This window comes from Rutidosis leptorrhynchoides, chromosome 3 (genome assembly GCF_046630445.1).
Source record: "Rutidosis leptorrhynchoides isolate AG116_Rl617_1_P2 chromosome 3, CSIRO_AGI_Rlap_v1, whole genome shotgun sequence".
Taxonomy (NCBI): domain Eukaryota; kingdom Viridiplantae; phylum Streptophyta; class Magnoliopsida; order Asterales; family Asteraceae; genus Rutidosis; species Rutidosis leptorrhynchoides.
Genome location: NC_092335.1, coordinates 451,150,634 through 451,178,535, shown reverse-complemented (window position 1 = coordinate 451,178,535; position 27,902 = coordinate 451,150,634). Strand labels below are relative to the sequence as shown.

General features: G+C 36.2%; 1 pseudogene; it reads left to right on the top strand.

Annotated features, from left to right (window-relative positions):
* The first annotated feature begins 22,823 nt into the window (after positions 1-22,823).
* Positions 22,824-26,646, top strand: LOC139901548 (3-oxoacyl-[acyl-carrier-protein] synthase I, chloroplastic-like; annotated as a pseudogene).
* The last annotated feature ends 1,256 nt before the right edge of the window (positions 26,647-27,902 follow it).

Sequence of the window (27,902 nt, the reverse complement as noted above, 5' to 3'; positions counted from 1 at the left end):
TAGTTTATCTTATCATGGCGCTACACTGATCAATTGTACGAGTTTATCTTATCATGGCGCTACACCGATCAAGTGTACGAGTTTATCTTATCATGGCGCTACACTGATCAATTGTACGAGTTTATCTTATCATGGCGCTACACTGATCAATTGTACGAGTTTATCTTATCATGGCGCTACACCGATCAAGTATACGAGTTTATCTTATCATGGCGCTACACCGATTAGGTGTACGAGTTAATCAAGCTATGAGCTCATATGTATAGTCGTTTAAGTTACTTGTGCCTAATATGTAAAACATTTATAAAAAGCATGCATCTCATCCCTGTAAAAACGTAGTATGGACTGTAGACTCACCTTAGCAAAAGCACTGAAATATCTTAGCAAATCGTACTGTAGTCGAACAATCACGACCGAACAATGTAACCTAGTCAAATATGTCATCTTAAATATACACATGTAGGTCATAATGTCAACCCATAGTGTACGCAAATTCCTAGTGCTCAGATTGACTCAACGAACAAGTAAAAGTCAACTAATTCAAGCAAATCAACCAAAGTCAACCCTAAAGTCAACTCGGTCAAAGTGGTCAACTAAAGTCAAATATATCAGTAGGTCATGCAAAAATGGTCAACAAGTCAGACCTAGGTCATATAACATGTTATAGCTCATAGTTTAGCAAATCGCATTTTCCTCATCTTAGAGCATACCTTAGAAATTCGTACGTCTTAAAGAGATACATCTATAGCATATAGCACATAATTCATAAAATTATGATCAACTCCAGATCTTAATTATACTTAAAATCAATTTCAAAAAGTCCGGCCAAAGCCTCATACGATAATTAAAAGTCCAATATCAGAAAGGATCAAGTCTGAGTTCATTACAGAAATTTCTGCTCGCGCGTCAGTTTTTAAACATTTTTCATAAAATATAGAAAATAGATTTTGATGAACGGCCAATTGGTGTCATCTCAAAACATCTCAAAGTTTTAGTGATAAAATAATCAGAAGCATTGCTTTAGCTAATTTGTACAGTTTCGCAAAACATTACAGACTCATCAGTTTTTGACCATCAATCGGACGCATCACATAGATAAGCATATATCTCATGGAAATTCACATTCTCGCAAGTTCTCATACAAATGAAACATGTCAAGGAACACTTAGACTAACATATTACAGAAGATAAAAGTCTAAATCAATTCCTAGTTCGTTCTAGAAATTTTTATGTGAACTTAAAAACTGATTCAGCATACTTTACAAATCAAATCTTCGTTTTATCATATCGGGAGCATTACATAACCTTTCGACGCAAATCTTTAGTCTAAATTGCATAAATTTTCACAAGGAATACAGTAGCATACTTTTAAAAAGCTAAAACACAAAGCATGCAACTCATAAAATTCGGATTACATGTGAAACCCTAACGAAACTTCGATTAATCATATCTTGAGCATACGATAACGAAATCATGCAAAATCAAAGTCCAAACTCGATAGTTTTTCGATCTCTATCCATATAGATAATCATCCAAATCAGTTCATAAGTCAATTTTATCAGATCCATAAGATACAAATTCGTTTTTCATGCAAACAACCTTAATTGAACGATTAAACGATAAACGATAACACAAAACATCATCAATTGAGCACTAGACTTGATTACACTATGTAATTGAAAGAAAATCAGATATAAAATAATTAGGGTTATCAATTATACCTTAAAAACACAAATTGCAAGCATGTACGTGTGTAGAACGACGAAAGCAACAACTTTAAAGCACGTGACTTGTTCTAATTTTGAGTTTTGAGTGGTGTTCTTGTGGGGATGGTGATCGATGATGAAGATGATGATGGGAGGCTGTAAAATTCGTGGGTCTAGGGTAGGGGGAAGTGAGTAAGTGTGTTTTTCTATTTAGGGGCTTTAAGGGTTAGCTTTAGGGCCTAACTACAACCCATTAAGCAAACTAGTGAACAAAAAGGTCCAACAAGGGGGTTTGGGGTGGATTTCGGCCGTGGCCCACATAGGAGGGAAGTCATGGGCTCTTTTGGTCTAGCTAGCAACTCTATTGTGTAACCCGATGAGTATCGTTGACCGAAACCGCAAACCGGAACGTTAACCGGGCGTTCTAGCGAATTCTACGCGTTTTAAATCCTTAAAACTTCTAATAAATTAAAAGTATTCTTAAAACATAATAATTACATAAAATAATTATTAAGTGAAATATCATTCGTTTCGTTATTTTCTTGTATGCGCGTGGTTCGTTTCGAGTGCCGTTAACCGTACCGGGTCTCCGGAACGTTAACTAGTCGTTGAAACGCAATCACCGAATTTAATTCACTAAATCAATAATAAATTAAATAATTTTTTATTAAAGTGAATAATTATTAAAAATAATTATTTCGTCGTTGCTCCGAGTTCCGTAAACTGAAAAGCTTTCTAGGCGATTAACTTAATCGTAACATTTTCTAGTTATTTCGCTATCCGAAATAAGTTCATAAATTAATATAACATATTAATTCAAGTAACCCACTAGGATCATGTATGCAATTAAATCAAATAAACACATAAAGTTTAAGTAATCACCGTTAAATACTTAACGGACAAGTAACGATAGTAACGGAAAAAGTCGGGTTGTTACATTACCCACCTCTTATGAAAAATTTCGTCCCGAAATTTTAGTGCACGTCCGCCGTAGTCGTCTCCTCGGGAAACAGTTACGGATGCTTTTTTCTCATCTGTTCTTCACGTTCCCACATGAATCTGGTCCTCTACGGGCGTTCCTTCTATCTTTAACAATCGATATATTGCTTTGCTTTATACATTTGACCTTACGGTCTGTAATTTCAATAGGTTCCTCTACGAAATGAAGTCTACTATTAACTTGTATCTTTTCCAAAGGAATTACCAAACTTTCGTCTGATAAGCCTTTCTTCAAGTTATAAACATGAAAAGTGTCATGAACTTCGCTGAGTTCTTACGGTAACTCTAGTATGTACGCTACCGGTCCAATTCCTTCGGTTTTCTCAAACGATCCAATATACCTCGGACTTAGCTTGCCTCGCTTATCAAAATGCACTACACCCTTCTAGGGTGTTACTTTGAGCATAACCTTATCTCCAACCTGAAATTCTAAATCTCACCTTCTAACGTTGGCGTAACTCTTTTGACGACTTCGCGCCACTTTCAGTTTCTCTTGTATCCGCGCGATCTTCGCGGTTGTTTCGTGTATGATCTAAGGACCAGTAAATTGACTATCTCCTAACTCAGTCCAATATACGGGTGATCTGTACTTCCTGTCATAAAGTGCTTCAAAAGGCGCTGCCTTTGTACTCGCGTGACAACTATTGTTATATGAAAATTCTACTAACGGTAGATGTCTATCCCATCCATTTACGAAATCAATAACACATGCCCTTAACATGTTTTCTAGTGTTTGGATGGTTCTCTCACTTTGACCATCTATTTGAGGATGATATACTGTACTTATATCTAAACGAGTTCCCATTGCCTCTTGTAATGCTTGCTAGAATCTAGAGGTAAATCTGCTGTCTCTGTCGGGAATAATGGATATCGGCACTCCATGTCGAGAAACTACTTCCTTTATATAGATTTGTGCCAACTTCTCCATCTTATCCGTTTCCTTAATAGGTAGGAAATGAGCAGACTTTGTGAGACGATCAATGATAACCCAAATCGTATCATAACCTCCCACAGTCTTGGGTAATTTAGTGATGAAATCCATAGTAATACATTCCCATTTCCACTGGGGAATCTCTGGCTGCGTTAACAGTCCCGATGGTTTCTGATGATCTATGTTTACCTTAGCACACGTCGGACACTTACTAACATAGGTTGCTATTTGTGCTTTCATATCAGGCCACCAGTACAGTGCCTTAAGTTCTTGGTACATCTTGTCAGATTTAGGGTGAATAGAATACCTCGTCTTGTGTGCTTCATCTAGCACTAGTTCCCTTAATCCGCCAAACTTCGGTACCCAAATTCTGTCGATGAAATATTGAGTTCCATCTTCTCGAGTAATAACTTCTTATCGATTCCTCGAAGTGACTCGGTAGCAACGTCCTCTTCTTTCAACCCCTCTAGCTGTGCATCGTGTATCTGAGAAGTAAGGTTCCTTCGAACAGTCAAGTTCAATGCTCTAACTCGAATGGGCTTAACCTTTTTCTTCCTACTCAAGGCATTTGCAACTACATTAGCCTTGCCAGGATGATAGCAAATATCGCAGTCGTAGTCATTCAATAGCTCTATCCAACGTCTGCCTCATATTAAGTTGTTTCTGGTCAAAGATATGTTGTAAACTCTTGTGATCGGTGAAAACAATAAACTTATTACCATACAGATAGTGTGATGACCCGGAAAATTTTGACTAATTTAAACCAATTCTCTATATGATTTAATATTATGTAAACCGGTATATATATATATATATATATATATATATATATATATATATATATATATTATAAGATGTACAAATAAAACACTAATTGCTACAGTAAAACACTATTTGATACAGTAAAAATGACTTTGCTACAGTAAAAGACTATTTGCTACATTGAAAACGACTTTGCTACAGTAGCTACAGTGAAAACGACTTTGCTACAGTGAAAACGACTTTGCTACAGTAACACTATTTGCTACAGTAACGCTATTTGATGTCGACAAACTAGAAAACAAAGCAGAAATGAGCAGTCCAGCCTAGCCATGCGATCGCATGGCAAAAGCACTGAAAACCCATGCGATCGCATGGGGACCAAATTCAAGAAATGTGCCTATAAAAGGCCAGTTTGTTCGACGAAATATATACACTTTATTTTCTCTGTAATCAGTAATTATATTTATAATTATAATTTTAATTATAATTTAAGTTTAATAATAATAAGGTATATTCGAGGGTGTTTTAATTCGGATTTCAAACCGCTTTAAGCTAAGGAAATATTGGGTATTGTTCGGGGTATTGTTCTTGAATCCAAGGCCAACCATACAGTCGTCTACCATCATTACGTCTACGCAATTTGCCTACAATATTGAGTCTCAATATTGAACTGTGAGTTTATAGTCTCCCTTTTTAAATACTTTAAATATTTTTGGGCTGAGAATACATGCAATTTATTTTAAACGTAATAAGACACAAGTACATACTAAATTCTACACTGAGTTAAACCGAAAATCCCTTAGCTTTGGTAACTAGTAGCTGCCAGTACATAGGATATGGACTGGTGGGCGCGAATAATTGTATATGGATCCATATGGTTTGACATCCCCGTCCGAGCTAGAGCGCTAGCCTTTTAACGGACGTATGTTATTTGAGTTTATGACACGTTGGTTTGCGTGTATTAAAACAAATGGGGTAATTATCATTATAACGTTAAGGTTTAGTTACCAGGGTGCTCTGTTACGTAGAATCTATTGATAAACTTTTGATGAAATCTTGTGGTCTATCTTTATATATATTTATGACTCGAGCAATTAAACCTATAACTCACCAACATTCGTGTTGACTTTTTAGCATGTTTTATTCTCAGGTCCTTAGACTGCTTCCGCTGTGATGTGCTTGTTGCCTGCATGGAGTCTCTCATGCTTTGTATAAAGTTTATTGCATTTGAAATAAAACTGCGTTGTGTAATAAATAATTTGACTGTGATGTCAAACTGTATGATAAAAACTTATGTATTTTGGGGATTTACTTATACCTAAGCACTCACCCACATGTTTATAACTTTCTATGTTTAGAAAGTCACTTATTTTAATGAATGCAGTATTTTATCAAAGCGTATCATATAGAGGTCAAAACCTCACTGTGGAATCAATGATTAACGTGCCGCGTCAATAGCGATTTTGGCGGGTCGTTACAGTTTGTATCCAAGCTTGAGGTCATAGGGAACCAGAAATTACATTAGTGTGTTTAACTGGTATTTGTTAGGATGCATTAGTGAGTCTGGACTATGACCATATCTATTTTTACCGATTTTTGCTTATCATCTTGTCAAAAACACTATATATGATATATTTATATGCTAACGTAATTGTTGTTTCAATTATGTGATAGATGACTTCTTCTAATTCTATCATTTTGTACAACTCGAAATCATACACTGAATCTATTCTATCCACAACTGAAAAGGGCGTTCAAATACCTATTAAAGAAGAAATTGTGTTAGCTGGGGAATCTCAACTTCAGGTTAACCCAGAGGAGGTCCCAGCTCCACCCAGCTCTAGTTTTTTGGAGTCACAGTATCGTTGGCATGAACCCATGATCCCTGGAATAAACGAGGATCGTCCATTTCTAAACGAACATGGACATTGGACCAGATACACCGCCGACGGGCGGGTTGTGCCTATTACGCCTGGCAGATATCGGTTCATGACCACCGGTACATATTATCCTACACATGACTCAGACAGTTCATTAGGTGAGATCAGTAAGGAGGAGGAGGAGGATGAAGTAAAGGATATTACTGAAAAAGAAGTTAACAAAGGAAAGGAATTCAAACTTGCTATAAAGAACCACAAAAATAAAAAGTCCTTAATTATTAAAAAGGAACAGGACCATTCGATCCGTAACCACCCTTATTGTATTAAACCCACTGAGGCAACGGGTACCTCAAAACCCCAACCAAAAATTAAATACACTGCTAGAATGTCTGTCGGACCATGCACACACAAACAATTGGCAGAGAGAACCAAATGGGAAGAAGTTTCTGATAGTTCTGAATAAACGACCTCGTAACCATAAATCTTCCATGCACTATTCTATTGCTTATGTGTGCTACTCTATCTTGTTATGTAGAATAAGCATATTTAAAATATCGGTATTGTATGGTATTGTATTATTTTGGTTTATTAATAATAAATGCATGGAATGATTATTTGTATTATTACTACTTCTTATTATTATTATTACATAATAACGTAGTAACTCACTATAATTTTTCATAGTGGAATATTATTAGGATTTTAGTAGTTAATTCCTTGTACTAGCTATTATGCATGAACTTAACGGGTAGGTAATACCCTAGAAATAATTATAAAATGCTAATAAGAAGAAAAGGCTTTTATAATAATTGGTTCATATTATTAATATGCTACGATTAACTATTGACAACTCATTTTACCTATAATATTCTATATGATTAAATTATCTCTGTTGTATTTATTGAAGAAACATGTCTCAAATGTCGGATGCTGAGTTTGAGGAACTAGTCGAGAAACGTGTGAATGAAAGAATTTCTGCAGCCGAGGCAGCAAAAGCAGCAACTGAAGCAGCAGCCAAAGCAGCAACCATGAACACAAATTCACGAAATGGATGCTCATACAAAACTTTTCAAGGATGCAAACTACAGACGTTTAGTGGGACCGAGGGACCAGTCGGTCTAACCCGATGGTTTGAAAAGATGGAGTCCGATTTCAAAATCAGTAATTGTGCGGACAGAAACAAGTCAAAGTATGCTTCGTGCACATTGCAAGATGGTGCACTTACTTGGTGGAACAATTATGCTAAAGCAGAAGGAGTAGATACGGCATATGATATCTCTTGGGAAGAACTGAAAAAGATGCTAATCGAGGAGTACTGTCCTCGAAACGAGATCAGAAAAATGGAATCTGAGTTACGTAATCTGAAGGTTTTTGGCGCGAAACTCAATAACTATGAAAAGAGTTTCATGGAACTATCCTTGTTGTGTCCCGAATTGGTGCCAAACGAGAAACGAAAGATAGAAATGTATATTGACGGTTTATCGATCAATATCTAAGGAAATGTTACATCGTCCAAACCGAATACGATGCAGGAATCCATGACAATGGCACACCAACTCATGGACCAGATCACAGAGAGTTCGATTAAGGCACCAATTACCGAAGTCAAGACAACTGAGGGAAAGAGGAAATGGGAAGACTATAAGGGCAAAAGTACTCACCTGAAGAAACAAGAAACTTTTAAAGGTAAACAAGATGGGGCAACTGCAAGTCCAAACTAGAAGGGACCCCATCTGTTCTGTAAAAGATGTTACACACATCATGCAGGTTATTACCAAGTGGTCTGTAATAAGTGCAACAAGAAAGAACATGTGGCGAAAGATTGTTATGCCACCATTTCTGAAGTAAAGACAAAACCGACCGATGTCAAGAAATGTTTTGGATGCGGGAAGTCTGGTCACTTTATAAATCAATGCCCTGATAAGAAGAAGAACAAAGAACCCGCACGTGGGAGGGCATATAATGTTAGTACCAGTGAAGCACGTGAGGATCCTAATCTTGTCACGAGTATGTTTACCATTAATAATCAACTAGCTTCTATTATGTTTGATACGGGTGCTGATAGAAGTTATATGTGTAAAGACTTTAGTTCTAAACTAAAATGTGCATCATTGCCTCTAGACGATAAATATACTATTGAATTAGCTAATGGTAAACTGATAAAAGCCGATAAAATTTGCCATGGTTGCGAAATAAATCTCGCTGGTGAAACTAATACAAGATCGTAGCCAAACAGAAAGAACAAGATAGATTCAAGCCTTCTCGGCAATATTACTCACGTAATACTTTTTCAATAATAATAAAAATCAACTCACTAACTTGTTCCATCCTACTCATTATTTATAGCTATAATACGTAGTTATTAAGAAACAAGATAAATTTAAAATTTAAAATAAACATAAAGATAAAACCAATAAAATAGGAGAAATAGTTTGACACTAAATCTACTTCCCTTCTTTAGCATCACGTTAATCAATCTGGCTCCTTTATCCATTTTTTGAAAGTTGGTCCACTCCTTGAAACATAATCATTAATTAACTCAGTCCAAGTCCTCCTTTGGCCCAACAACTTCCTAGATTCAAATTCTATGCCTTCTAAACACGCCACCATAGTAGATGGGTCTAACCCATCTAACGTAACTACATCATTCTCCCCTTCTTCGAAAAGACTCGTCCTCGAGTCTAAGAAAACTGAACACGTCTTGGAAAAGAAAATACCCTCTAGCTCCTTCATCTTGACTGCAAATTCCACAGGCTCTTGTACCATCATATTTTCAGTGTCTTTCTTTGATAACATGTTCTCATAATTCAGACTACGGCTCTCTTGTCCTTTAAATACTTGAACAAAACACCAGATTGATTATCATAATAGGGTGAGAAAACTTGTTCCTTTTGGTTTCTTTCACTAGTCAGTATAGCACCTTGAACAATCGCACCATAAGCAACAATTTTCTCTTCTTTAATTTCAAAAAAAGAATAAAATTCCTCACCATCAGTATCATAAATGGGTTCCGTATCATAGATGGATTCTCCATCCTCACCATCTGTATCATAGATGGGTTCTTCATTCTCATCATCCGTATCATAGATAGTTTCTGAATCGATTCGTTCTGAATCGTATTGCGCAGGGAATCGTTGTTGGTTCAGTTCCAACTCAGCAATTCACTTATATAATCGTTCAATTTCTGCGTCTCGAGGGTCTTCGTTGCCTCTTTCGGCGTGTTTACGATTATCCCCATCGCTGCCTCGATCGGCGGTTCTGCAATAGTCTCCTCGATAACTTCCACGAAACATTGTTTGGCCAAAACCTGAACTCTGGATGCCAAATAATACAAAATCGTAGCCAAACAGAAAGAACAAGATAGATTCAAGCCTTCTCGGCAATATTACTCACGTAATACTTTTTCAATAATAATAAAAATCAACTCACTAACTTGTTCCATCCTACTCATTATTTATAGCTATAATACGTAGTAATTAAGAAACAAGATAAATTTAAAATTCAAAATAAACATAAAGATAAAACCAATAAAATAGGAGAAATAGTTTGACACTAAATCTAATTCCCTTCTTTAGCATCACGTTAATCAATCTGGCTCCTTTATCCATCTTTTGAAAGTTGGTCCACTCCTTGAAACATAATCATTAATTAACTCAGTCCAAGTCCTCCTTTGGCCCAACAACTTCCTAGATTCAAATTCTAGGCCTTCTAAACACGCCACCATAGTAGATGGGTCTAACCCATCTAACGTAACTACATCAGAAACCTTCAAAATTGATTTGATACCCGTAGAATTAGGAAGTTATGACGTAATCGTTGGCATGGACTGGATGTTCAAAATAAGAGCGGAAGTTTTTTGCGCTGAGAAAGCAATCCGCATCCCTCGTAAGGATGAAACGTCAATAATGATTTATGGGGAGAAGAGCAACTCAAAGCTGAACCTTATCAGCTGTATGAAGGCCCAGAAACTTATAAGAAAAGGTTGTTATGCTATTCTGGCACAAGTAAAGAAGATCGATACTGAAGAAAGAAGCATTGATGACATGCCAGTTGTAAGAGAATATCCCGGAGTATTTCCAGAAGAATTACCGGGGCTACCTCCACACAGATGTGTAGAATTCCAGATTGATCTCGTACCAGGAGCCGCACCTATAGCCCGATCCCCATATAGACTTGCACCTTCAGAAATGCAAGAATTACAAAATCAGTTGCAAGAATTATCAGACCGTGGATTTATTCGTCCCAGTTTTTCACCTTGGGGTGCTCCTATTCTGTTCGTCAAGAAGAAGGATGGATCTATGAGAATGTGCATAGATTACCAAGAATTAAACAAATTAACGATCAAGAATCGGTACCCATTACCGAGGATTGATGATTTGTTTGATCAATTGCAAGGATCAAGTGTTTATTCTAAGATTGATCTACGCTCCGGATATCATCAGCTGAGAGTGAAGGAAGAAGATGTTCCTAAAACCGCATTCAGAACCCATTACGGTCACTATGAATTTTTAGTCATGCCTTTTGGATTGACTAATGCTCCAGAAGTATTCATGGATCTAATGAATCGCATCTGTAGACCGTATTTAGACAAATTTGTCATTGTTTTTATCGACGACATATTAATTTACTCAAAGAACAAAGAAGAACGTGAGCAACACTTAAGACTGGTACTAGAGATACTCAAGAAAGAAGAATTGTACGCAAAATTTTCGAAGTGTGATTTCTGGTTACAAGAAGTACAATTTTTGGGCCATGTTGTCAGTAAACATGGAATTAAAGTTGACCCTGTCAAGATCGAAGCCATTAGTAAATGGGAAACACCGAAGACTCTAACACAAATTCGCCAATTCTTAGGTCTTGCTGGTTACTACCAAAGATTCATTCAAGATTTCTCTAGAATCGCCAAACCCTTAACTGCATTGACTCAAAAGGGAAAGAAGCATGATTGGTCCACAGAACAGGAATCCTCATTCCAGTTATTAAAGAAGAAGTTAACGTCTGCACCCATTTTGTCATTACCGGAAGGAAATGATGATTTCGTGATCTATTGTGACGCTTCGCGCCAAGGTTTAGGATGTGTATTAATGCAACGCACAAAATTTATCGCATATGCCTCACGACAACTAAAAATTCATGAAAAGAACTATACGACGCACGATTTAGAACTTGGAGCAGTAGTTTTTGCACTCAAAATATGGAGACACTATCTATATGGCACCAAGTGTACAGTGTACACTGACCATAAGAGTCTTTAGCATATTTTTGATCAAAAACAACTCAATATGAGGCAACGTCGCTGGGTAGAGTTGTTAAATGATTACGATTGTGAAATCCGTTACCACCCCGGAAAGGCTAATGTTGTAGCTGATGCCCTAAGTCGGAAAGAAAGAGTAAAACCTCTTAGGGTCTGAGCTTTGAATATTACAATTCGTACTGATCTCACAAAGAAAATACAAGCAGCACAGTTAGAGGTTTTAAAAGAAGAAAATGAAAAAGGCGAAATGAGCAGAGGGTTAGAAAAACAGCTTGAAGTAAAGCCGATGGAACCCTGTATTTTTCTGGTAGGATATGGGTACCAAGACATGGTAACCTAAGGCAATAAGTACTAGATGAAGCACATAAAATGAGGTACTCAATTCACCCAGGAAATGGGAAAATGTACCACGATCTCAAGAAGTTCTATTGGTGGCCTAATATGAAGACAGAAATTGCTACTTATGTAAGCAAATGTTTGACGTGTGCAAAGGTCAAAGCTGAGCACCAAAAGCCGTCAGGATTACTGCAACAACCGGAAATTCCACAGTGGAAATGGGAAAGAATAACCATGGATTTCATTACGAAATTGCCAAGGACTGCAAGTAGTCATGATACTATTTGGGTGATAGTTGACCGTCTAACTAAATCAGCTCACTTTCTACCAATAAAGGAAACAGACAGTATGGAGAAATTATCACACCTATATTTGAAGGAAGTAGTTTCCAGGCATGGTGTACCCATCTCCATCATATCTGATCGCGACACCCGATTCACATCACGTTTTTGGCAGTCATTACAAAAAGCATTGGGAACTCGATTAGATATGAGCACCGCTTATCACCCACAGACAGATGGTCAAAGTGAAAGAACTATACAAACATTAGAAGACATGTTACGGGCATGTGTGATTGACTTTGGAACCGGTTGGGATCGACACTTACCGTTGGCAGAATTTTCATACAATAACAGCTATCATACGAGCATCAACGCAGCGCCATTTGAAGCACTTTATGGTAGAAAGTGCAGATCTCCTATCTGTTGGAGTGAAGTAGGAGAAAGACAACTTACTGGACCAGAAATTATTCATGAAACCACCGAAAAGATCATTCAAATACAACAGCGATTGAAAACGGCCATGAGTCGCCAAAAGAGTTATGCTGATGTAAGAAGAAAATCGCTAGAATTTCAAGTGGGCGACAAAGTCATGTTGAAAGTGTCACCCTGGAAAGGCGTTGTACAATTCGGTAAACAAGGAAAGCTAAGTCCTAGGTACGTAGGACCCTTTGAAATCACCGAAAGAATTAGAGCAGTTGCTTATCGATTAAAGCTACCGCAAGAACTTAGTAATGTTCACAACACATTTCACGTGTCAAATTTGAAGAAATGTTTAGCTGAAGAGGATGTCGTAATTCCTCTTGACGAAATACGAATCAATGATAAACTCCATTTTATCGAAGAACCTGTTGAAATCATGGACCGTGAAGTCAAACAATTAAAACAAAGCAAAATACAGATAGTTAGAGTACGTTGGAACGCTAGACGAGGACCCGAGTTTACTTGGGAACGTGAGGATCAAATGAAGCAAAAGTATTCACATTTGTTCACTGATATCGCTCATAAAACAGGTACTACTCAAAATTTCGGGACGAAATTTTCTTTAACGGGGAGGTACTGTGATGACCCGGAAAATTTCGACTAATTTAAACCAGTTCTCTATATGATTTAATATTATGTAAACCGGTATATATATATATATATATATATATATATATATATATATATATATATATATATTATAAGATGTACAAGTAAAACACTAATTACTACAGTAAAACACTATTTGCTACAGTAAAAACGACTTTGCTACAGTAAAACCCTATTTGCTACAGTGAAAACGACTTTGCTACAGTAGCTACAGTGAAAACGACTTTGCTACAGTAAACACTATTTGCTACAGTACACACTATTTTGCTACAGTAAACACTATTTGATGTCGACGAACTAGAAAACAAAGCAGAAATGAGCTGTCCAGCCTAGCCATGCGATCGCATGGCAAAAGCACTGAAAACCCATGCGATCGTATGGGGACCAAATTCAAGAAATGTGCCTATAAAAGGCCAGTTTGTTCGACGAAATATATACACTTTATTTTCTCTGTAATCAGTAATTATATTTATAATTATAATTTTAATTATAATTTAAGTTTAATAATAAATAATAATAAGTTATATTCAAGGGTGTTTTAATTCGGGTTTCAAACCGCTTTAAGCTAAGGAAATATTGGGTATTGTTCGGGGTATTGTTCTTGAATCCAAGGCCAACCATACAGTCGTCTACCATCATTACGTCTACGCAATTTGCCTACAATATTGAGTCTCAATATTGAACTATGAGTTTCTAGTCTCCCTTTTTAAATACTTTAAATATTTTTGGGCTGAGAATACATGCAATTTATTTTAAGCTCAATAAGACACAAGTACATACTAAATTCTACACTGAGTTAAACCGAAAATCCCTTAGCTTTGGTAACTAGTAGCTGCCAGTACATAGGATATGGACTGGTGGGCGCGAATAATTGTATATGGATCCATAGGGTTTGACATCCCCGTCCGAGCTAGAGTGCTAGCCTTTTAACGGACGTATGTTATTTGAGTTTATGACACGTTGGTTTGCGTGTATTAAAATGAATGGAGTAATTATCATTATAACGTTAAAGTTTAGTTACCAGGGTGCTCTGTTACGTAGAATCTATTGATAAACTTTTGATGAAATCTTGTGGTCTATCTTTATATATATTTATGACTCGAGCAATTAAACCTATAACTCACCAACATTCGTGTTGACTTTTTAGCATGTTTTATTCTCAGCTCGTGCTTTGTATAAAGTTTATTGCATTCGAAATAAAACTGCGTTGTGTAATAAATAATTTGACTGTGATGTCAAACTGTATGATAAAAACTTATGTATTTTGGGGATTTGCTTATACCTAAGCACTCACCCACATGTTTATAAATTTCTATGTTTAGAAAGTCACTTATTTTAATGGATGCAATATTTTATCAAAACGTATCATATAGAGGTCAAAACCTCACTGTGGAATCAATGATTAACGTGCCGCGTTAATAGCGATTTTGACGGGTCGTTACAGATAGTGTCTCCACATCTTCAGTGCAAAGACCACAGCACCAAGTTCTAAATCGTGCGTAGTGTAATTCTATTCATGTATCTTCAATTTTCATGATCCGTATGCAATCACTTTCTTACGTTGCATCCAGTGTTGTAAATCTCTCGAGATCTCCCCGAGATCTCCCACAAGATCTCGTTTTTAGAAGGTAACCGAGACGAGATGTACATCTCCCGAGATTTCTCCGTCAACGGGGTCAAACTTAGTCAAAGCCACAATTTCTTGTAATTTTCTTGCTAATTTGTAAGATTTTCTTTTAAAATTTGTAATTCCTAAGATTTTCTCGCTCATTTCTAGGATATTTTTGTAAAATCTCGTAAAAAAATATACATATATTTATGTTTCTACGTATATTTTTATTTAAAAAAACTATAAAGTCAACATAAGTCAATGTCCGAGATCTCCCCGAGATTATTCCGGGATGCCGAGATCTCCCTAAAAAAATCCAAACGAGATCTCTCCGAGATCCGAATTCCCCAACCTTGGTTGCATCAACACGCAACCAAAACCCTGTCGTGAAGCATCACATTAAATCACGAAGTCCTCGGTTCCTTCGGGCAAAGACAAAATCGGGGTAGTAGTTAATTTCTCTTTTAACAACTGAAATGCAGACTCATGTTGCTTAGTCCACTCATACTTTTTGCCCTTGTGAGTCATTGTTGTCAACGGTCGGGCAATATTAGAAAATTCCTCAATGAATCTTCTATAATAACTGGCAAGACCTAAGAATTGCCGAACATGCATTGGCGACTTAGGAGTCTCCCACTTATTGACCATTTCTATCTTCGCAGTATCAACGTGAATACCATTGACACCTACGATATGACCCAAAAATTGAACTTCTTGTAACCAAAAGTCACACTTTGAAAGCTTCGCATCCATCCCATCTGCTCATTCTTGAGCATCTCTAGTATTAAACGGAGATGTTGTTCATGTTCTTCCCCGTTCTTAGAATATACCAGAATATCATCAATAAACACGATAACAAACTTGTCCGGATATGACTTACACACACGGTTCATGAAATCCATGAGCACTGTCGGTACGTTCGTCAATTCAAACGGCATTACGGTAAATTCATTATGTCTGTAGCGTGTTCTAAACGCTGTCTTTGGTATATCTGTCTCTTTTACACTCATCTTATGGTAACCTGACCTTAGATCGATTTTAGAGTGACATGATGATCCTTGCAATTGATCAAACAAATCATCAATCCTCGGTAACGGATATCGATTCTTAATTGTCAGCTTATTCGATTCCCTTTAATCGATACAGAGTCTTATAGATCCATCCTTATTCTTTACAAAAAGAACTGGAGCTCCCCACAGTGAAGAACTCGGTTGAATGAATCCTTTGTCTAAAAGCTCTTGTAACTGACAAAACATCTCTTGCAATTCTGAAGGTGCAAGTCTATATGGTGCACGCTACGGGTGCCACTCCCGGCATTAAGTCAATCTGAAATTCTACGTCTCTATGCGGTGGAAGACATGGTAATTCTCTCGGAAGGACCTTAAGGAAAATTTCTAACGTTTGGGACATCTTCGGGCTCTTAACTACTGATTCAACTTTGCTCATATGTTCCAGAATTGTGAGACATCCTTATCTCATGTACTTCTGGACTTCGAGCAATTAATGTAACGTAACGGCATACTGATCTTCTCTTCGTACACCATCATTGATTCGTCTTCGGTAAAAGGAATTCGAATGGCCTTCTGGTCGCAACAGCCTCGGTCGTGTCTTCAGACAACCAGTTCATTCAAACCACAAGGTCAAATAAAGAAATATGATAGTCCAAGTAAAATAATTTATCCCCAAACATCACTCAAGTAAATTTCTATTGTAATGACTCGCCAATCATCAGAAAAAGTACTGTTCGGTATGGAAGGTGGTCATGAGCTTAACGGTATGGGTCTTAGCTTCTAATTTGCAAAGGTTTAGGAGCAATCATCGATTAATGTTTGGCGTGAGTTTCGGGTGAGAGACGTTTATGATCGGATGGTATGATCAAACTTCTTAAAGCAAGACATCCTTAAACAAAAATGACATCAATCATGATAGGGTTCACGTTGCGTAAGATAAATATTGAATACTAAAGGTTGTGACAGAGTTCTCTAGCGATAAAGCTTCTATCATCACTGGTGTTGACAGTATATAAAGATTATGATTGATGAGTAAGGACGAACTCGTGACGAACTTCACTGAAGTTGAGGTTGAGAGCATGGTGAGTTATCAGGCTTGTCCCACATCGGTGGGGGAGAAGAACGAAATACCTTTTATGAGGGAAGGTGTGAATACCTCTTCCGGTAGACTCATATTGGAAAGCAAAATCGTGAAGCCGCGGGTGGCTGAATGATAGGTAAGTCGGACATTTAGTAGGTGATATCTACTACGGATTTCGCAAAGATATATCAGAAATGAGTCGTGATGCATAGTAGCTAGTAGTAATTCGTGGAGGTGCTAGTAGTGATGAGTAGTATTTAGTAATGGTAAGTAGCAATGGGTGGTATCAAGTAGTAACTAGTGATGACAAGTAGTGAGAAGTAGGTGATCGGTCGAGACTAACAGTGAGAGGCGGCGTTGTGTAGTAGTTAGCAATGATAATTAGTGGTACGAGATGATGAGTATGTTCTAGCAGTGTCTTCGTAGATCCAAGTAGTGATCGGTGGTGGCGGACAGTGTCGAGGAGCGACGAGTTGTGACGTGATTATACATTTATTATAAGTTATAATAACAATTAAATTCGCACATTGTAAATTCCTACTCATAGTTGAGATTATACGGCTTATGCTATAAAGGGTATCTATCCAAGTAACCTACTTGACTCACTCCTAATTCCTCATTTTGCAATGTCGGAACTTCTATATGAGTTACCGTAATGTAATCCTGGTCATTACATTACGCTATCTCACATATCCATTCGACATCACTCCATAAGTTCAAGATAGCGTAGTCAACTTAATGCTCTTAAGTGTCGCGTCGTGTGTACGTATGTGATTCGTGATATCATATATCTAGTCCTAGTCCATATCATTATGGGTATAGATGCGTATATGCATGTGATATCTAATATGTAGCCCGACGGGTAGGATAGTAGAGCAAACAGTGCAAGCATGGCGTATAACAGTCATTCTAAGTACATGGCTATAGACTAGACCCACTAATGTGCCCTACGGTTAGCACACTAATGTATCCTAGTTCCCTATAGCCAAAGCTCTGATACCAAATGTAATACCCCATCAGAATCCACTAACGGCGTATTAACTCTGGTCCCAATGCTTGGATTGACTTCTACATAACCGCAGTGTTCTACAGCGGAAGCAACTAATACCTGAGATAAAACATGCAAAACGGATCAACATAAAGTTGAGTGAATCTAAAGGTTTAGTAAATTTTTTCGTAAGTTAGGCCACAAGATTTTCTTGGAAAACATCATAGGAAAAGTATACATTATCATGAGCACTTGATTATAAAGCTTTATGGCGCTACACCGATTAAGTGTAAGAGTTTATCTTATCATGGTGCTACACCGATTAAGTGTACGGGTTTATCTTATCATGGCGCTACACTGATCAATTGTACGAGTTTATCTTATCATGGCGCTACACCGATCAAGTGTACGAGTTTATCTTATCATGGCGCTACACCGATCAAGTGTATGAGTTTATCTTATCATGGCGCTACACCGATTAGGTGTATGAGTTAATCAAGCTATGAACTCATATGTATAGTCGTTTAAGTTACTTGTGCCTAATATGTAAAACATTTGTAAAAAGCATGCATCTCATCCCTTTAAAAACGTAGTAGGGATTGTAGACTCACCTTAGCAAAAGCACTGAAATATCTTAGCAAATCGTACTGTAGTCGAACAATCACGACCGAACAATGTAACCTAGTCAAATAGGTCATCTTAAATATACATATGTAGGTCATAATGTCAATCCATAGTGTACACAAATTCCTAGTGCTCAGATTGACTCAACGAACAAGTAAAAGTCAACTAATCCAAGCAAGTCAACCAAAGTCAACCCTAAAGTCAACTCGGTCAAAGTGGTCAACTAAAGTCAAATATATCAGTAGGTCATGCAAACATGGTCAACAAGTCAAACCTAGGTCATATAACATGTTATAGCTCATAGTTTAGCAAATCGCATTTTCCTCATCTTAGAGCATACCTTAGAAATTCGTACGTCGTAAAGAGATACATCTATAGAACATAGCACATAATTCATAAAATTATGATCAACTCCAGATCTTAATTATACTTAAAATAGATTCCAAAAATTCCGGCCAAAGCCTCATACGATAATTAAAAGTCCAATATCAGAAAGGATCAAGTCTGAGTTCATTACAGAAATTTCTGCTCGCGCGTCAGTTTTTAAACATTTTTCATAAAATATAGAAAATAGATTTTAATGAACGGCCAATTGGTATCATATCAAAACATCTCAAAGTTTTAGTGATAAAATAATAAGAAGCATTTCTTTAGCCAATTTGTACATTTTCGCAAAACATTACAGACTCATCAGTTTTTGACCATCAGTCGGACGCATCACATAGATAAGCATATATCTCATGGCAATTCACGTTCTCGCAAGTTCGCATACAAATGAAACATGTCAAGGAACACTTAGAATAACATATTCCAGAAGATAAAAGTCTAAATCAATTCCTAGTTCGTTCTAGAAATTTTTATGTGAACTTAAAAACTGATTCAGCATACTTTACAAATCAAATCTTCGTTTTATCATATCGGGAGCATTACATAACCTTTCGACGCAAATCTTTAGTATAAATTGCATAACTTTTCACAAGGAATATAGTAGCATACTTTTCATAAGCTAAAATACAAAGCATGCAACTCAGAAAATTCGGATTATATGTGAAACCCTAACGAAACTTCGATTAATCATATCTTGAGCATACGATAACGAAATCATGCAAAATCAAAGTCCAAACTCGATAGTTTTTCGATCTCTATCCATCTAGATAATCATCCAAATCAGTTCATAAGTCAATTTTATCAGATCCATAAGATACAAATTCGTTTTTCATGCAAACAACCTTAATTGAACGATTAAACGATAAACGATAACACAAAACATCATCAATTGAGCACTAGACTTGATTACACTATGTAATTGAAAGAAAATCAGATCTAAAATAATTAGGGTTATCAATTATACCTTAAAAACACAAATTGCAAGCATGTACGCGTGTAGAACGACGAAAGCAACAACTTTGAAGCACGTGACTTGTTCTAATTTTCAGTTTTGAGTGGTGTTCTTGTGGGGATGGTGATCGATGATGAAGATGATGATGGGAGGCTGTAAAATTAGTGGGTCTAGGGTAGGGGGAAGTGAGTAAGTGTGTTTTTCTATTTAGGGGCTTTAAGGGTTAGCTTTAGGGCCTAACTACAACCCATTAAGCAAACTAGTGAACAAAAAGGTCCAACAAGGGGGTTTGGGGTGGATTTCCGCCGTGGCCCACATGGGAGGGAAGTCATGGGATCTTTTGGTCTAGCTAGCAACTCTATTGTGTAACCCGATGAGTGTCGTTGACCGAAACCGCAAACCGGAACGTTAACCGGGCGTTCTAGCGAATTCTACGCGCTTTAAATCCTTAAAACTTCTAATAAATTAAAAATATTCTTAAAACATAATAATTACATAAAATAATTATTAAAAGTGAAATATCATTCGTTTCGTTATTTTCTTGTATGCGCGTGGTCCGTTTCGAGTGCCGTTAACCGTACCGGGTCTCCGGAACGTTAACTAGTCGTTGAAACGCAATCAACGGATTTAATTCACTAAATCAATAATAAATTAAATAAGTTTTTCTTAAAGTGAATAATTATTAAAAATAATTATTTCGTCGTTGCTTCGAGTTCCGTAAACTGAAAAGCTTTCTAGGCGATTAACTTAATCGTAATATTTTCTAGTTATTTCGCTATCCGAAATAAGTTCATAAATTAATATAACATATTAATTCAAGTAACCCACTAGGATCATGTATGCATTTAAATCAAATAAACACATAAAGTTTAAGTAATCATCGTTAAATACTTAACGGACAAGTAACGATAGTAACGGAAAAAGTCGGGTTGTTACATCAACATTTAATCTCAATGGAAATGGAAACCAAAGCCGAAGTAGTAAACATTAAATCTAACAGTAGATTAAATGCCTAAAAACGTTAAGGCCAGCAGCCACACTAGTCACTATTGAAGCAGGTCCAGTTGTATGAAACCTGCAATCTTCATATTCTTTTAATATGAAAACAAATGAGCTTGAAATTATTATGCAGCGGCAACCATATAGAGCTTGTGACCAAACTACGACAAACAAAGTTTCGTAGGCGATACAGAAGACGAGTACAACCAAACAAAACTAACCAATAACAAATACACAATTTGCAGAACAAATGACTTTTATAAAAAACCCCCACATGTTAAATGGGTCTGTTGTATGCATAGGGTTTTAAAAGATATATGTACAGGTTAGTTCAGGTAGTTCAGTTCAGGCAGTGATCTGTTGGTGTTCTTAAATGGGTCTTCAAAGCATTCAAGAGCTTCTCTTCTCTTTTCAAATTATCATAATCCTTATTCCATTATCAATAATATGCTAGCTTTTCCAAAAACATAAAATAAAAAAAATACTTCTTGGTGTAACCTGTGCTGATCAAATAAAATAAATTGATGCATCCATTTCATAATGTAGTAACCGCACTCCCATTCACCTTCTTGTTGTTGACACTACATTTTGATTAAAAAAATCAATCATCAAACATATATAATTGACAGTATAATCAATCATCAAACATATATAATTGACACTACATTTTGTAAAAGGTCAAGTTTAATTACCATCGGTTGATCCCATGCGAGACATCCAACAGCTCTAAGACAACCAATATTTGTTTCAGATTTATGCATCACAGACAAATTTCGAATTATTGAATATAAAAACTTACTTATCTATTATCTCTGTCAATAAGTAACTCCGTGGACTCTTTCCTCCTTTCAAGGAATCCAAAATGTAACCTCGATTAGCGTGAGGGTAAATAATAAACAACGTCCAAAATGTAAAAAGAGGTTCCAAAGATGTAGAACCGGTTTTTGTAAAAAAAGAGGGTTCTTAACTCAACTATTGAAACCGGTTTTGATATCAAACAACACAAACCGGTTCCTTTTTGGTATTGAAACCTCTTTTTTGTTGCTATTATAGAAAGAGGTTCCTTATGGGGGTTCATTTTCTCATATTTGTAGTAGTGGCAACAAATGAAGCTCTCAACTGACAACAAAAGAAAAAAAAAAAAAAAAAAAAAATTTGGCTACAAGTTCTTTAGCAAAATATATCTAAAAATATGTAGAACAATAGAACTTTTGTAAAATGATTTCCACATGGGAATGTAATCGTAAATATTCCAGTTAACCCACAATACTCATGCTAAGTACACAGATACTGCCCCGCTTGCTTACTAACAAAAAACGAGCAGAAAATAGCGGCAACGCGCGTATGACCTTCACTAATATGAACTAATGATGGAATATAAAAGGTATATGCTAATAGCTTCATTCATTTTATTTTGACACAAACTTGTTTTCTTAGTTAAAATAACAAAACTAATTAATCATACTCTGTATGTTAACTTGATGGAGCCCTTAAGTAAAAAAAAATTAGTACAGTTCAACATCTATATATGCATCGCACGATCCGCGGGTGAACATGTAGTATATGTCAAAAATGTACACATCACATATTTATAGCGCTTTAGTACTATACTACATCTACATCTATTACCATTACCTAATATCTAATTATCTATTATCTATACAATTAATTTCAACAATTAATGATGTTTAGTACTATCGTACTAAAAAATGCAATAATACGAATTAGGTTTTCAATGTTTCTTATCTGCTCCATATGTTACATCAATGTGTGTATATATAGTATAACATATATAGCTTCACTATCATTATACAATACTATCAGTTTTACAGTTTACTACAAAATAATGGAAGTTCAAGGTCATCAGCATTTTACACATCTTTCAGCAGCCCCATTCAATCCACTCCGCAACAACATTTTATCATCAACAATTGTATGATCACCAACACGCACCAGCAACAGTGGACACCACCACCTGGTGTTTGCCACGGTCGTCTTGCTAATTTCAGAGGCCTTGTTCGAAACTTAAAAAGGGCTCCTATAAATGTTAATTTTTTCAATACGTATAATATATAATACTATGATAGCGTAATCAATAGAATTAAAAAATTTCAAAACAACCGTTGCAAAGTGTTATTCTCAAATAGTTGTTAACTCGTTATAGTTACACTATTGTTTATATAAAACCGCAATCCTAACATTTTTTGTAACGATGTAATTGGTCAACTCTTTATAGTCAATACTCTCATTATATTATTTTTAATACCTATAAATGTCAATTTATTAAGTCTTTCTTGTTAGATGATAGACTGCAAGTAAGATATGTCGTTACGATGTACGAATTAATGAATTATTACATAGGTTTTTGAAAATTTTGGGCCCCTTAAAAATTTGGGGCCCTGTGCGGCTGCACACTTCGCACATGCACCGAAGACACCCCTGGTGTTTGCTTCCCACCACTCCAATACCGCCGCCCCAAAAAGGGAGAAAGATGCAAAAAAGCGAATCGTGATTACTAATATGGGTCTCGTTTCTGTATTTGGTAACGATGTGGATACATTCTACGAAAGACTATTGGCTGGGGACAACGGAATTGACTTAATAGATCGTTTTGATGCTTCAGAACTCACAACTCGAATTGCTGGTCAGATTCGTGGGTTCAACTCAAACGGGTATAGTGACGCCAAATATGACATGAAACTCGATAACTGTCAACGTTATTGCATAGTTGCTGGAAAAAAAAAACACTTGAAGATGCTGCTCTTGACGGCGATAAATGCTCCAAGGTAAGAAAAGTGTCAATTATTTATAAATCATAGAATAATCGTTACATGGTATTCGTATGGTGATCATCAGATAGATAAGGAGCGAGCTGGTGTACTTATCGGATTTGCAATGGGAGGTTGTAGTGTTTTTGCAAACAATGTGGAGTCATTGATCACAAGAGGTTACAGTAAAATCAAACCGTATACAATACCTTTTACGCTAACAAGCATGGGCTCTTCTTTACTTGCCATCGATCTTGACTTTATGGGACCTAATTACAGTGTTTCTGCTACTTGCGCATCGTCGAATGCTTCCTTTTGTGCTGCTGCAACTCACATCCGCGAAGGTGAGGCTGATTTGATGATTGTTGGTGGCGCTGACGCTTTGATTACCCACATAGGAATAGCAGGTTTTGTTGCTTGTAAAGCGTTGTCTCATAGAAACAACGATCCCAAAACTGTTTCTAGACCATTGGACAAAGATAGAGACGGCTTTGTTACGGGGGAAGGCGCAGCTGTTTTGGTATACCATCCATAACGACCGCATACTCATTTAATTTTCACATAATTCTTGATGTGTGTGTGTTGATATCTAACTTTCAAACTTGCATTAATTGATAATTCAAAAGATTCAATGAAGTTATAAACTAAAAGACATAAGGATTACAAAATCAAGAATCACATAAATAAATGAAGAACTAAGCATACAATAATTGTTCATGCAAGGAATAAAGTAGAAGGAACTAGCCAAGCATGTTGGTGATGATGATCATGGTTGCTTCTTGAAGTTGCATGATGAACATCCCTTGAATCCTAGCTTGGATCCTTGATTGATGATGATTGATGGTGTGATTTTGTGTGTTTTTGCCTCTCAAAACTGATGGAAAATGTGTGGAATTCGTAGCCTAGGGTTTCCCTTATATAGGGATGAAGTAGGGTATTCCCCAAGCATCAAATCCTTCAAATCCGGCTCTAAATTCTATCCAAAAATACGTTCAGCCGCAATTTATGCTCAACGGGCGCAAATTACGCCCAGCCGCAAAAACCAGGCACCTCCTTATGCCCGTTTCTTACCTGAACGAATTCCTGACCCCAGGCCAGGCGCCACTTGCTCCCCCCAGCCGCAATTTGCAGCTGGGTCTCCTTTTTCACGACCTTTTCTCGTTTTAAACCTCGTTTTCACGTTTAGTCTTGACTCGTTACCCATTATGAAAACCTTTTAAAATAGCTTTTAAAACCTCGAATGCACGCGTAAAATACATCTCTTAACAACAAACACGATCGACATTTATGAACCGATCAATATCTATGGTGTAGTATACATATACGTATACGTATACACATACGTATACGCAGTGTTGTAAATCTCCTTATTTCTCTCCGAGATCTCTCCGAGATCTCGTTTTTGGAAAGCCTCCGAGACGAGATGTCCATCTCCCAAGATTTCTTGGTCAACGGGGTCAAATTTGGTCAAAGCCACGATTTCTCGAATTTTCTCGTTCATTTCTCGAATTTTCTCATAAAATCTCGTATTTTTTCGAATTTTCTCGCCTATTTCTTGAATTGTTTTGTATAATCTCATAAAAATGTATATAAATATACATATATTATTTATTTGTATATATTTATATTATAGATAGATACTAAAAAGTCAACGTAAGTCAATGTCCGAAATCTCCCTGAGATTTTTTCGAGATGCCGAGATCTCCCAAAAAATATCCAAAAGAGATCTCTCCGTGATCCGAGATCTCCAACCTTGCGTATATGTATACGTATACGTATAGATATACGTATATGTATATGCATATGCATATGTATATATATATATATATATATATATATATATATATATATATATATACAAATATATATATATAGATATAGATATATATATATATATAGATATAGATATATATATACATATATATATATATAGATATATATATATATATATATATATATATATATATATATATATATATATATATATATATGTATATGTATATGTATGTGTAACTAGGTGATGGAGAGTTTAGAACACGCAATGAAAAGGAATGCACACGTACTTGCTGAATATTTGGGAGGTGCAGTAAGGGGTGATGCTTATCATGTAACAAGTCCGCGATTAGATGGGCTTGTGCTTTCAAATTGTTTACAAAGCAGCCTTGTTAATGCTTGTGTGTCCGTAGAAGAGGTACTTCAACTTGTTTTGAATTATATTCTTTTTATGTTATTTCTTCAATGAATGGTCCAGAACAAACTCCTTAAAAAGAAACCTCAGATAGAATACCAAGAGATGATGATGATGATGATGATGATCCCCCAGAACAAGACTACATATTAAAATACTGTACTATCTTTTCTATTTTGGAATTGTTTTCCCACTTATACATTTATTCTATTTGATTAGGTAAATTACATCAATGCTCATGCAACTTCCACAAAGAATGGGGATTTGGCCGAGTTAAATGCTCTCAAGAAGGTATTTAAGAGAACCGGAGGAATCAAAATCAGCGCAACCAAGGTAAACTTCCACCATGGTCCACGTCACCTAACTAATATGAACTACATACTAAATTGCTAGTTTCTTGTATATGCTTCAGTCTATGATCGGACACAGTATGGGAGGAGCCGGAGGTCTAGAAGCAATTGCTACAATTAAAGCTATTCCAACGGGATGGTTGCATCCCACCATTAATCAATTTGTACATCCTACATTCCTTTTCTTTTCTCCTTACTCGTTAATATTATTATATTCACAATCACGTTTTTTGCAACCATAGGACCCCGAACCAACTATAGAATTTGACACTATTGCAAATTGGAAGCAACAACACGAGATCAATGTTGGTGAGTTTTTATCTTTTTTCTTGTGTATAGTACTCTAGTTACGAAAATGCATATGTTAACTTTCATTACTTGCAGCCCTTTCGAATTCATTCGGTTTAGGTGGTCTTAATTCCGTGGTAGCATTCTCATCATTCAAGCCTTGATATGATCTGTTTAACTATATCCAAATTTAATAAGTAACAGAAATCAAACATTCCAGATCTTATGTTTATCCTTTGCATTGAAATACACAGCGATCAAACATTCAGTGGTAATCAGAATTGTTATTTCTCCTTCCAAGTTCAATTTTGTAGAAGTCTATCTTTGGTATCCTAGCCACCTCAATTATCCAAATCTTTCAAGTTTGTATAATAATGTTTTGCTTATATCAAATGATTCGGCAAAAAACTTATTAAATAAGGCACTTTATCGTTCCAATCATGGAAATTCACAATGAGATAAAATTTACTACCATCTAGACGATAATTACTAACTGGATCATTTAAATTTAGAGAAGTTGGTGAATGTAACTGAAACGAGGACGTTAACTTGGAGTAAAAGATCATAGAACTTCAAGACGTACTGTTAATACGAACTATTTAACTAACTGGGTTTACCAAAGGGCCATTGACCTAGCGGTATCGAGGTGACCCCTTCAACCTATAGGTTAGGGGTTCGAGTCCCGGGGTGGGCATGTATATACTCGTGTTTAAATTTCGTGTATGAGTGTGTGTGTTTGCTTTTCAAAAAAAAAAAATTTTAACTAACTGGGTTTAGTCACTACATTGATGTAAAATCAAGCAATTGCATATTAACTACACACGTTTATCATCCACCTCCTCAATTTAATAGAGTGATACGTCACTGAAGATTACTCGTTACCACGTTTATTAACATGACCACGTGGCAATGTCATTTTTTTAATGAGGAGTTAAACTTGCCCTTACGGGCTTCATCTTCCCATGCCTCCTATGTGGCACACAAAAACGCCTTTTAGACTATAGATATTTGAACGTTTGTTTCCCACCCCTTGTGATGTGTCACCACAAATTCTCCATTTATGGCGAAAATCATGTTGGGCGTTGGTAATCCTCAAACGCAAGGATTTTGAAGGTCTTGGCAGTGGCAGATCTAGGATTTAGAGTGAGTGGTAGCACAAAAATATAATAATATTAATTAAAATTTAATATTTTAATATTAATTTAATAATAATAACAATAATAGTGTTTTATTACAATGTATACAGATACACGTATTGTTGATACAATAATAATAGTACTCTGTACTCAGTAGGCAAAAATTTATTTAATGGCCTTACAAAAAGTATTGTTGATCTGTTTCAGTTTGTAAAACTAAAAGGCCTTACAAAAAGTATTGTTGATCTGTTTCAGTTTGTAAAACTAAAAGGTCTTACAAAATT